Source organism: Macaca nemestrina, chromosome 11 (assembly GCF_043159975.1).
Source record: "Macaca nemestrina isolate mMacNem1 chromosome 11, mMacNem.hap1, whole genome shotgun sequence".
Lineage (NCBI taxonomy): Eukaryota > Metazoa > Chordata > Mammalia > Primates > Cercopithecidae > Macaca > Macaca nemestrina.
The window spans coordinates 80,044,809-80,058,425 of NC_092135.1; the positions used below are offsets into that span (position 1 = coordinate 80,044,809).

Consider the following 13,617-nt stretch of genomic DNA (forward strand, 5'->3'; position numbering starts at 1 on the left):
TTGAACCAGCCTTGCATCCTAGGGATGAAGCTGACTTGATCATACTAGATAAGCTTTTTGATGTGCTGCTGGATTCGGTTTGGCAGTATTCTATTGAGGGTTTTCGCATCGATGTTCATCAGGTATATTGGCCTGAAATTTTCTTTTTTTGTTGTGTCTCTGCCAGGTTTTGGTATCATGATGATGCTAGCCTCATAAAATGAGTTAGGGAAGAGTCCCTCTTTTTCTGTGTTTGGAATAGTTTTAGAAGGAAAGGTACCAGCTCATCTTTGTATCTCTGGTAGAATTTGGCTGTGAATCCATCTGGTCCTGGGCTTTTTGGTTGGTAGGCTATTAATCACTACCTCAATTTCAGAACTTGTTATTGGTCTATTCAGGGATTTGATTTCTTCCTAGTTTAGTCTTGGGAGAGTGCATATGTCCTGGAATTTATCCATTTATTCTAGATTTTCTAGTTTATTTGTGTAGAGGTGTTTATAATATTCTCTGATGGTAGTTTATAGTTCTGTGGGATCAGTGGTGATATCCCCTTTATAATTTTTTATTGTGTCTATTTGATTCTTCTCTCTTTTATTAGTCTGGCTAGCAGTCTATCTATTTCATTAATCTTTCCAAAGAACCAGCTCCTGGATTCATTAATTTTTTGAAGGGGTTTTCGTGTCTCTATCTCGTTCACTTCTGCTCTGCTATTAGTTATTTCTTGGTTTCTGCAAGCTTTTGAATGTGTTTGCTCTTGCTTCTCTACTTCTTTTAATTGTGATGTTAGGGTGTCAATTTTAGATCTTTCCAACTTTCTATTGTGGTCATTTAGGGAAGTACTTTTTTAAAATATTGTCATAGCAAACAACTTAAGTGTAAGTATCACAGAGTTCATTTAACTGTGATATAGATTTATGCATTCATAAATAAATCATGTATGTTGTATTTTTTAAAGTCTTTATATGTTTTTTTCAGCTACTATCAAAAAGCAGTTTAATTGCAAAATGAATAATAGAAAAAGCATGTCTACTCACATTAAAGTGTTTATATACATATACAATTTTTAGTAGTTGCTTTCTCTGAGTAAACAGAATGTAGAAGAAATGCCCTTACTTATTTTCTAAGTCAGTGATTCCAAAAACCAGTCCTCAAAGCTCCATTAGTTGCATTAATTAAATAACAAATGTCTATGTCGCTGAAATGTCTATTTTGTCTATGTCAACAAAATCGTTAGATTTTATAACATCATAACTTTTTGAAGAACTATATCAGAGAAGAGCTTTATAAAAATGCTGGGGGGAATGTTCGATTTTAAATGACATTTTAAGTAGTAAACATCTAACATAATTCATACAGCAATGCAGCATTGTCCTGTAAATTGTGAAATAATCTACATGAATGATAGGTGCCTGATGACATCTTGTAAAGAGGCTACCACTCAACTGTAGGTCTTTCCTTGACATTTATTTTGTGGACACAGACATTGTGTGTAGGGGTGCAGTCACTTCCCCTACTGAGTATAATAATATATTTCATGCAGGCAATGGAGACTTGGGCTATAGAGGGAAGATGAACAAGAGAATGGATTAGAGAGAAAAGTAGGCAAAGGAGGGAATTTGTAACTTGCAGACAAGGGAAAAATTATTGATGAAGTAAATTAAAATGATAATGGATTCATCTTTGTTTTTAATTTCTTACTCTACAAACATGACTTAACAGGGTTTTCCCTTTTCTCAGAATTTCAGTAACAATGAAGCTAACTTGAAGGAATGAACATAGAGAGAATCCCAGCAGTATATAAAATTACTACTATATTAGCATCCTAAAAGTAACAGAATATTAGAGTATATTCAGCACATAATTCTTCTGAACAAGTGTTAACTTACAAGGCAGACAGTTACCAGAAGTCCAGCTGAAGTTTATTGACATAAACTCGTAAGGTTTGTGGAGCACATTACCATGACTTTGTTTTCAAGAGGTGAGAGCAGTCTAGAGGCGCTAGCATTTTCTGAGCTGGAAAATGAGTCAGAGTTCTAGTCTATGCTCTTCATTTTACAGGTAGAGAAAGTGAGGCCTAGAGAATTTTTCTTCAAATTTACACTTAGAAAGTTCAAAATCGTGTTATGTAGAAAATTATTTGGCAGCAAATAAAAGAAAAAAAACAGCCAACAATGGTGTAGAGGTATATTTATGTCAAGACATAAAATGTCTAGAACTGGAACAGTGAATCAAGACACCAACAAGCAACAGGCAATTTTCATTTTCCTTAACATTCTCAGAGTTATAAACTCACATCTCAACCAAGCTGCTGCTCCAGGCATCTGGTCGGTCCAAGTAGAAAGAACAGTGGGAAGAAAAGGGGGAGGAACCAATAGCAAAGAAGCAAAACTTTTTCAGAAACCTTCAACTACTGTCTCATGGGCCAGAACTGTGTCACCGGACTATCCCTTGATGTAACGGTGTTGGAGAAAGTAAATATTTTTAACCAGGTGCCTTGCCACATCCCAGCTAAATTAGGGTTCTCATTGTGAAAGTGAGCATAGGTATTTGTTGAACGTTAAGCACTATCTGATTCCCAAGTGAACAGAGTTTTGGGATTTTCTTCCTCCTTAAGGCATTTAAATGAACCACAGACTATTCATATTTGTTAAGGAGTTAAAAATATTAACATTCTATAGGCCTTTTGCTAATTAAAAATGCATATATTAGGTGATGTGGGCTGGATAGAACCAGTCAGATATTATTAACTATTCTATGCTGTTTTTCACAAGATTATTTGGTAAAGTTTTAAAAGGCATCGTTTACAAACACAAGACCAAAATTCAGGTTCATTATTCAATAAATATATATGAATACCTATGACATGCTAAACATTGTTTAAGTGCTGGGGATTCTAGGTATTAATAAGATAGTCAGAGTCCTTAAACTCATGGGTGTATATTTTAGTGTTTGAACACAGTCAAATGCATGTAAACTAATAAAGTAATGAAATCACTTCTGATAATGATAAATTTCTGGAAGGAAATAAAACAAGGTAATATTGCAAAAGGTAGTGTCTCCTTTTTATCAAAACTGTGTGACATTGGGCAAGTCCTTTAACCAGTCTAGAACTGAGTTTTCTGCTCAGTAAAACATGGAGAATTATACAATAGAAGATCAGATAATCTTGTCAGGGCCCCTCTGACTCTAAGATCTCCTTTCTAATTTTCTTTCAAGAACTGCAGGCAAGTCGTAAAGGAGAAAAGAAGAGATTGGAAAGCAGCAGTATTGTGAGAATATGGGCTCAGAAGAGAAAAGATATCTGTGTGCTTGTAGGACAGCCAACAGAATAAAATTGCTTGAGTTAGAAATGCACGAACACACACATGCATATGTATGTATGTATGTATGTATGTAATAAAATGAGCATTGTAACCAGTTGATTTCTGTCTTTTAAAATTTCCCTTTAGAAAATGATCTAAATAGTGATGATTAGTTTTTTGCTTGTTGTTTGTTTTTAAAATTTAGAAGTTCTTCCAGGAAAACTTTCTTCTAACAAATCACTAACTGGATAATTGACTCTATCCTAGCACACAAGCTTTGTTGCTACTAAGTGCTGCATACCAGATTTTTCCCTTTACAGAGATTTACATGACATGGTATTAAATCCTCTGGAAAGTTTCCACTGTGTTCTGAAGTATTTTCTTTTTCTCCTCCAGGTGCAAAATGAATTGATAACAACCAGAAGTTGACTTGTTAGTGCTGTGCTTCTACTTGAGCTTGGAAAAATCCCAACACAAAACAAACATCACCTCCAATTCCATCATGATGCCACATTGCTTCCTACTGGATTACCTCCTGAAGCACTTTAGATATTTTATACATAAGTATTGACATGTTTTTCGGAAGCTGTTTCTTCACTTAATCGCTTTTTTTCTAATAATTTATATTACACCATTTGCCAAGTTCTTCCCTGTGGTTTTAGTTTATTTCTCTCTACTACTAAAAAAGGAATCTTGAGTTTAGGTAAATTTTAAGTGATTCATTTTTAGTTTTTCTAATTCTGGAATCCGAGCCTTCTCTTACAAGAGGAAGTCTTTCAAACACATTTTTTGTTGTTTCTTTTTCAAATTCCACTGTGTTTACTTGTTGCTTTGTTTCTTTTTCAAATTCCATTGGTCTTGATTTAATTTAGTTCCACAAATTTTATTGATAGTCTACTACCTGCCAACTACTAAATTAAACAGCAGACTTCTAAAAATGAAAAGGCTATTTTATTGTCATTGCCATCCTGCTAGTAAAGATTTGTTCAATTATTTATAATTAATTAAGTAGCTTCACCTATGTTTCTCTGTTAATAATCACATTAAATATGTATGACAGGTAGGATTTGTGTAATAGATAAGAAAACTAGAGTCCAAAGAAAATAAGTGGCCCCAAATGAACCAATAATCCAACAAACCCTTCCACTAACTAGCTTCTGACCTGTTTGAGTTGTGATAGATTTTAGGATAGAAAAGCCCATTCTCCTTAGGAGCCATAGACTTTTATTCTTTCTTATACTGTCTTATATATTGACTTAGAGCGAAACTTCCTGCAATTCAGACATAAAGCATAGGCAGATACTTTTGCTAACGAGGCTAAGGTGGGAAGAAAACTCTGAGTTCTACTTCAAACTGAGATGGCCTATAAGAAATAAAAGAAAGTAAATAAAGAAGTAAATAAGTAAATAATAAATAAATAATAAAGAAAGTAAAGAAGTAAAAGAAAGAAATAAAAGAAGTAAATTTGAAACTTTAAAAAAAGCATTTGGTTCATCTAAAAATGTTTCCTGTGTCTAAATCTATATTTTAAAAATAACCTTTATGACGTAAAATGAGAGAATTGCTGAGCTTATGACAATCTTAGATATAATCTTTTCTAAAAGAACAAGGCATTGATCTTTAATTTGTTTCCCTTTCTTGATTTCTCATAAGTTGCAAAACAAAAATAAAAATAATTTCACAAATTGTTCATTATCAGTATCCTCCCTACTTGCCCCAGGATTTAAGTAGGAACTTTTAGTTCCTACTCCTAGACTTCGTATTGCCAAAATAATAAAAATAATATGAAAAAGCATAATCACCCAGACCTACATGCGGAATTGTGGATTATGCTGCAGATATTAGATCATTGAAAGGAACAATATACTACTTAATGAGGAGCCAAAGACAACATTCTACCTGCTGTTCCCTTCAAGCTGAGGAATGAGTTTAATTGACTTCAAAGTCCCGCTATTCTCAAAAGTAGCAAAGGTACAACATGGCTTGATAGGAATCAAAGGAAGGGAACAACAAGAACTTAAAAAATAGTTTGCAGATGGTTGAACATCTCTTTAATAATTAGAGAAGAATATTTTTTCTTTCTTTATTGTTTACAGAGACCTACATTTTTCAAGGCCTTGCAGTAGACGAGTGAGTCTCCTGTTACATTTCTCCAGCAGCATATATTCTGTGGATGTGTTTTCCTAAGCAGACTAATTATATTACCGTATGTTGCTCTCTTCTTTTGCCCTAATGAAACATAGATTTTTCTATTTTGAATTTGTCACCTGTTTGTTACATTTGTCAAGTGTTTTAAATATTACATTGGTCCTTTATTTGCTTTTGAGAACACCAAATAGTCTAAAAATTAAAATGACATGAAGGTCAATTCTAAGACAGGAATTATACTACTAAATCCTGGACTTGCATATGATAACAAGCTTGAGCTACACATTTTCGTTGTCAGAATAAATGGAATATATAGGAAAGAGTTAATTACAACTGCTTAGTACCTAAATAAGATTATTCAAAGTAATTTTTCTTGTAGTATTGGCAGAACAGTGTTAAAAATTAGACATTGTCATCATAAACACCCAAACCTGTATCTGTAAAAGATAATTTAATGCAATATTTTGGGGAAAATATAGTTGCCAAAATTAATCACCTTGTTTTCTTTCATTGTGCAATGTGGAGTTAAAATTTTTTTCTATTGAGCAATGTGTGTGTGTGTGTGTCTACAATTTACATATGTGTTTGTATACATCTCTGTATACACAGGTATGTGTATGCAAAATATGTATATATTCACATATATAAAAATGTACACTAAATATATCTATATGTATATACATAAAATGCTTTGCTATACAGAAATAAAAAAGAAGCTTTTTAAAAGAAAGATAGAGAAGAAATTTAACCTGATTTTTATTAAATTAAGCACAGAGAATAAAACTTCACTAAAGGGCTGGGTGCGGCGGCTCAAGCCTGTAATCCCAGCACTTTGGGAGGCCAAGGCTGGCAGATCACTTGAGGTCAGGTGTTTGACAATAGCCTGACCAACATGGTGAAACCCTGGCTCTACTAAAAACACAAAAATTAGCCGGGCATGGCAGCACATGCCTGTAGCCCCAGCTACTCAGGAGGCTGAGGCAGGAGAATTGTTTCAACTGGGGAGTTGGAAGTTGCAGTGAGCCAATATCGTGCCACTGCACTCCAGCCTGGGTGACAGAGCGAGACTCCGTCTCAAAAACAAACAAACAAACAAACAAACAAAAAAAAAAACCCACTTTACTAAATAAATACCTCAAAAAGTTATAATTTCTGCATTCTCGTCTGTTAGGAAGAAGCCAGGTGAGAACAGAGGAGGACATCCAGAGTAAACTGGACACAGTAAGAGAGGTGAGGAGGTCCTCACAAAGGGCGCCTCTGGTGAAAGAGAAAGATGGCCAGAGGGAGAGGACCTGAGGGAGGGCAAGGCCAGCTCCTTCCCTCTCCGTCTCTGGCTACACAACTTATTCTTAGCAGCTTCCTGTCCACTGCTGCTAAGTCATCGCCACATGAATATGTCTTTTGCACCATGGCTATTTTCCTTTTGCCCCCATTTCTATCTGAGGAAAGGTTTGATGATTATTTCAATGTTGACTCACTCGACTTTTAGACTGCATCTGACTTACCATCCTTGTCGAATGCATCTGTTCCTCTCACATGGACAGTTTCCACATTATGAAAAGTCCTCTCCTTTTTCATTTCCTCTGCAGAAAGCTTGTTTTGCTAATGAAAAGTCCGTGAAATCGGGGGAGTTTGCTGTTCTGTGTGTGTGTATGGGTGTGTGTGTGTATGTGTACATAGTTTTCCTCTTTGAGAAACTGCTATTGTTGCTTCTCAGTGCACTTGGATGTCTGATGATTTTTTTAATTTAATGTACAGTCTAGGAAATATAAAGGTTACTGTTATTTTATCTTTATGTTGATATTTTTCTCTTTAATATTTGCATTAAAATTGTTCCCCCAAATAGAATAGCTGCATGATAAAGCAACCAACCAACAAATAAACATATCTACCTACACATACATATGTAAATCTATATATTAATCTCTTTCTGTATCTAATTAATATATATGTATAATTTAGCCTTTCCTCTCAAGCAAGGACATAAGTGGTAAATTAATGATAATATAATCTTTACTATAGAATGGCTGGTCTATTCTGCATGGAGCAACCTCTCCATCATGTGCACTTTTAAGATATTGCTACTGAAGTTAAAGCCATGCTAAGCTCTTGAAACTGTAAATATTAATTAATTTTAAAAGAAAGGGATGAAGCTCTAGGTAAGTTTTTATTTGTATAGCTCATATTATTTCTGTGTTTCCATGTGTCAGGTGATATTCTCAGAACCTTATATAGAACATTTCATTTAATAATTCCAAAAGTACCTATTAGATAGGCCCTCTTATTATTTCCATTTTATAGATGAAAAATTGTAAGCTTGTCCAAGACCATAGCACTGGTAAATGACAAAGTTAAGTCCAAAATTGAACTGAAGGCCAAATTTCATGAAATATCTTGGGTGAGATATTTCTTGCCTCAGGTCTTCCACATAAAATTTAACAAATTTAATGGTATCTGGATAAATACAAAATAATATTATTTTCTGTTCATCAAGGGGCAACAATGGGTCAGGTACTGTTTGAACCCTTTAAATATTCTTTGTCATTATTTTACCATTCTATCGAAGTATTAATGGTTAAGAAATGTCTTCAGATTAGGAAATGTTAAGGTTAGCAGCTACCAACCACCAATGACTAAGAATTAGATTCATTATTGTTCTAAGTCCTGTATGGTTCCATTATTAATCGTCAAGGCTGTAGGAAATCGACTAGGAAATGTGGGCTTTTCTCCTTAGCAAAGTCTAGGATTTACTGTTGCATGTCTCTACACCAGGAGGCCCATCTCCCCAAGCATACAGACAAGAGAGAGACAAAGAGATCTTATTATTTCTCTCACATAATTCAGGTTTGTTTTTAGTATGCTGTTAAGAATTAATGCACTCCTCATTTGTCTGCTCTGAGAAAAAAAAAAACATAAATGGCTTTTGGGATTTTACAGATCTAAAGTGCTTGAAAAGTGGGTCTTATTTTGACTTAATTAACTGGAGATGTTATCTGAAAAGGACTGACTCAATCACATACCAAGCAGGACAAATAATAATACACTTTTCTTCCCTGCCTTCATTCAGTTATTCACATCCGTTTATTCAACACATATTTACTGAACACTTAATGTGTGTAAAACTCAGTGCTTTCTTCCCTAAAAACCCAGCAGCAAGTATATGATAGAGAGCTACAATTCTCTCGCACAGAGGGATAGCAGATCAGCGTTCATCCAAAGAGGAGATGGAGTTCTGGTTAGAAGAATGAGAAGAGGCTTTGCGAGCAGTGGACAAATGCATAGACTCTTAGAGGAAGGAGGGACTGTGACAGGTAAAGATGGCAAAGGGAGCAGCAAGACTCAGGCAGAAGAGGCACTCAGTGCAAAGGCATCAGGAACAGTGAATACTGTAATGAAGGCTATAACTGAAAATGGGCTGGATTAGTCTGCGAGGGGCTTTGAACATTGTGCTAAGGAGTTTAAGCTTTACCTGCCGGCCAGTGGCTCTCAAAGTGAGATCTCCAGTCTACTAGCATTCGCTTTGCTTCAGGCCCCATCCCAGACCTACTGAATCAGAATCTCTGGGGATGGGGCTTAGACTTCTGTAGTTTAACAAACCTCAAGGCTGTGCTGGTGCATGCTAAGGGTTGAGAACCAGTGCTGTAGCCAGGCCTTCCAAACAGATGTGTGTACTGGGAATGAGTGGCAGGTGTGCTGGAGATAGATAGTGACCTTTGCAGTCCTCAGGGTGGCTAGCAGGGCCTGGGGAAGCTGGAGCTCCTGGGCTGACTGTCCCTGGCAGAAGCAGCCTCATTCTTTTTCCTAGGGCACCAAGTTCTCTGACCTGAAATAGTAGTGCTGTGCAGAGCAGGCCTGTGGGCCAAACTTGCCATGTAGCTGGTCTTAGCATGTTCTCTCCTCACCAGCTAAGAATGGTTTACACTTTTAAAGGGTTGTGAAGGAGAAAAGGAAGAGAAAGTAGAAGGATCGGAAGAAACAGAAGGAGGAGGAGGAGAAGAAAATCGTGAAGGAGAAGGAGGAGAAAGGAAAGGAGAAGAGGGGGAGGAGGAGCAGCAGGATGAGAGTGGTATAATGGTATGTGTCTTGCAAAGCCTAAAATATTTACTGTCTGACCCTTTACAGAAAAATTTTGCTGACCTCTGATGTAGACAAGGAGAAATTATTTTTAAGAAGACGAGCAATAGGTCCAAAGAATTCATTAGGGAGATTTAGCATAATAACAGTATACAGAAAAGACAAAGTAAAAAGAGCTAGAAAGAGAAGCCAAATGTTCAAAACAGGTAAAGTGGTAGACTTGAGCAATGCAATACTCTTTGATTAGAAAGAAGAAATGAGTCTATAAGCCTTAGAGAAATTATATACTTTAAGTTTAAATTGACCTAAGCACAATGCCATGGCAGGCTCTCAACAGCCGAAGAAACCATAGACTTTGTCAAGTTCAGCAATCTTTTGAAGTTTGGTTTCATTTTGAAAGAGTAAAACGATGCTGAGGGCATGACCTCTGAAATCAGAATCCCAAGCCTGCATCTTCTGGGATGGAAGACCATGAATGCATTGCTTCTCCTAGCTTTGTCTCAGTCCTCCTCTCTATAAAATGGATATAACAGTAATATTTATCTCTTAGGATTGCTGTGAGAAACAAGTTGGTAGAGACACGAAACTTAGAACTTAGCAGACTTATGTAAGCACTCAATGAATTTTAGTGATTGCATGTTCAGATATAAAAACTGTAATTACTTTTGCACCAACCTAATAGGTTTGCCTCGCATAGCCAGGAACAAATGCCAATATAAATGAACAAACAATAGCTAACACTGAAGTATATGAGTCAATAGGCTCTAAGTTCCTTACCTCTATCAATATACTTAATCACAACAACCTTAAGAGGTAAACCCCGAAAGGCTTCAGGAATATATAGCTGACTTCAACCTAACGAATTCAATCAAAAGCAGTCAGGCTATGCCGTGTGCAAGCCACGTTAGGCTATGGGAAAACAAAGTAACAAAACAAACCCCTGACCCCATGGAATGTCTAGTCTACCTTGCAGACTAAGTGAAGAATGCCATGTAGATGCTATCTGTAACAACAACAAAATGGAGTTTGTTTACAAACAAGAGATTAAATGCATGTTACTTTTGTAATCTGAGACAAATTAAGTGACAAACTGTCACTTAAAAGGTACTGTAGCTGTCATTTGCTCCTGTTTCTCAGTGGGAAGATTGTGATTTCAATGAGTGGAGCGGGAGTTAGAAAACAAGGAGTTTAGACTTGAAATCTCTAATTTATTTTATGTGTTTTGTTTTGTTTTGTTTTTTGAGATGGAGTCTCGCCCTGTCGCCCAGGCTGGAGTGCAATGATGCTATCTCCTCTCACTGCAAGCTCCACCTCCTGGGTTCAAACGATTATCCTGCCTCAGCCTCCCGAGTAGCTGGGACTACAGGCAAACACCGCTAAGCCCGGCTGATTTTGTATTTTTAGTAGAGACAAGGTTTCACCATCTTGGCCAGGCTGGTCTCAAACTCCTGACCTCATGATCCGCCTGCCTCAGCCCCTCAAAGTGCTGGGATTACAGGTGTGAGGCACTGCGCCCGTCTGAAATCTCTAATTTAATATTTACACAAACACACACACATACTAAGGTAAAATTCATGCTTGATGCACACGAATATTCTTAATTATAAATATATATTTTTATGTTCACTTGTTCATATGCATGTATGATATTCATCAGAAAATCAATTTTCAGTAATGAATTCTAGTGCACTTTAATAACTTTTGGGATGAGCACATTAAAAAGGACATATTTTATATCTATATTTAGGTAACAATTTAGAAATGGCAAGATGGAATGCCAATGAAGTCGAGGGTAAAAGTAAACACTTCATCAACATCCGAAGTTAAGGATTTTGAAAAAAAAAAGTTTTTTTTTAGGGGGTGTGTGGTCTCTAAAAGATAATTTATAGGATCGTATCGACAGAAAAAAGTTTGACTTGGAAAAAAATAGATTCCTGCTCTTCGTATAAACTCTTGCTCACTACAGATCTTCATAATATTAATTTTTTCTTCCAAATGTATGAGATCAGGATGATTTTATATGTGTGTGTGTGTGTGTATGTGTATACACCTCAGCTGTGTATTTCAAGATATAACATCATTTAGTGGCTATTGTTATTTACCTTCTGGAAGTTTATTAAACGTGCCTTGGGTCTCTCTGTTATTTTAAAATTTAAAATTACAGCACATGGATTAATACTACCGCTCCTTGGTTTTGTACCTCCTCACATGCTTAGTTCCCATTACCTTGGGAGCATCTGACTTCTGAATAGGTTGGTGCCTGTCTAACTCTGTGTTCTGAAAGCAAGAAACACCTGAAGGCATGATGTTGCCACATTAGTGGGGCTTTCTGAGCCTGGTTTTGCCTAGAGAAAAGCTAAATGTTGTGAGTTTTGTATTTATTTAATTTAAAAGTCCTCGTGGTCAGGGGAGGCTCCTGAGAATCCTATGCATGCTTCAGCCTTTTTCAATGTGCAAATCCCAAGCAGAAAAAAGACACCCACAGAAGAAACAATTACACTGTTGATTGGCTTATGATGGGAGGCAAATACAGGACTCAAAAAGACAGAAAGTTGTACCATATGCAGAAAAATTTGCCCAACCAAATTCAGTTGCCCAAAGCCAATGCTTCTTCAGTAAACCAGAGAACAAATGTCATCTCACACACTGCCCATCTTTTTGCCCTTTCAGTTCTCCCTCATTCCTACTGCCTAATATGAACCTTTTTCTCACTGTGTGGTTCACCCCACAGTTTCAGATGGAATGAGGTCTCCCAGCTACCCATCCTGCACACTCTCTGGGCTTATGTCGTTGTGAAAATACACCCAGCTCCCTTTCCTTCTATAAACCAATCTCAGCTCCCTGTTTTCTTTTTTTTTTCCCTTGTGTATTGTTTCTGAATTCAGATGGCTTGCTGCTTCCAAACTGAACACAAACTCTTTTCCTTCCACTCTAGACTTGTCAATTAGCTCTAATGTTTAATGTCCTCTCCCTCATCCTATCCCATACATTTCAAGCATATTCTCCATAACTTTTTCTATACTTTAAGGTTTTTAAAAAAGCTGACAGATAAGAGTGAAACACCTCAAACTACGTTTTTAGGCTAACAGTTATGTATTTATCACTTGTGCAAGGTAAAGTTGACCTTCGTATGCTGTATAATTCAAATACAATATTTGATAGGCCAATGAAAACAGGATCAATCAACTATGTTAATGCCTCTTATTAATAATTTTGCTTTCAAAGATTTTTTTGCTCTAAAAGCCGGTCATGCTCACACATTTAATGTCTTTCTTCCAAGTCCTCCTCTAATTATTCACGTAAGGAACTACATTTCATCAATACAGATATATACACCTCATTAAATGACACAAGAGCCTGAACCTTTGGCCTTTGTTCCATGATGTTTGCTGACAGACCTGAGGAAGGGTATAGGAGTCAAAGCCACTTATTAAAAACCTCTACTGTGAAGAAAAACAACCTTGTATTTAAGTGGCTAGTAGGTACTTAGAATTATCTCCATAGTATGTAATGACTATCTAGAACCGTGATTTGTATAGAAACTGCATAGTTACCTTTGTAAAATGCCAATTCCAGTTTAAGAGAAACCTGAGATTATTTTTAAGAAGTTCACAGGTGTGGACCATATTTTAAGCAACAAGAATCTAGAGTGAGGACCAGTGGTTACTTTTGAAAAGGACATTTTACAGTTATATATTAAGCATGGAATATGGCTTCTCCCATCCACAAAAATAAAAGACAGCTTGTCTACAGTAATACATGGTTAAATTGGTCACCAAAGCACACACAATCCTGCTGTTGGTCACTGAAAATTCTGCCTTCTCAAAGTGGTAGTTTTCAGGGACAAGAGCCTGCAAAACGGAACAAAGAGTAAAAAAGGAAGGTAATGAATATCATAAGTAGAAAAAACATGACAGATCCTACTTTAGTGGCCAGAGGCAACCTAGCCTAGCGGTTTTGAGTCAGACTCCCTTAGACTTCAAATCTGGGTTCCTCTACTTACTAGCTGCTTGACCTTACACAAATTATTTTACCTTCCTCTGCCACATTTCCTTACCTATAATAAGGAATACTAATGTCTTACAGAGTAGTTGTAGGAAGTAAAAGAGATAAT

The 13,617-nt window shown here is 36.4% G+C and overlaps 1 protein-coding gene across 1 annotated transcript in view; it reads left to right on the plus strand.

Moving 5' to 3' along the window:
• LOC105499541 (protein phosphatase 1 regulatory inhibitor subunit 1C) overlaps positions 1-5,921 on the plus strand; it is a 143,832-nt gene extending 137,911 nt beyond the window's left edge. The window contains exon 6 of the mRNA XM_011772144.3: positions 3,678-5,921. The gene's annotated coding sequence lies outside the window, so the exon portion shown is untranslated. The remainder of the gene's footprint in view (positions 1-3,677) is intronic.
• The last annotated feature ends 7,696 nt before the right edge of the window (positions 5,922-13,617 follow it).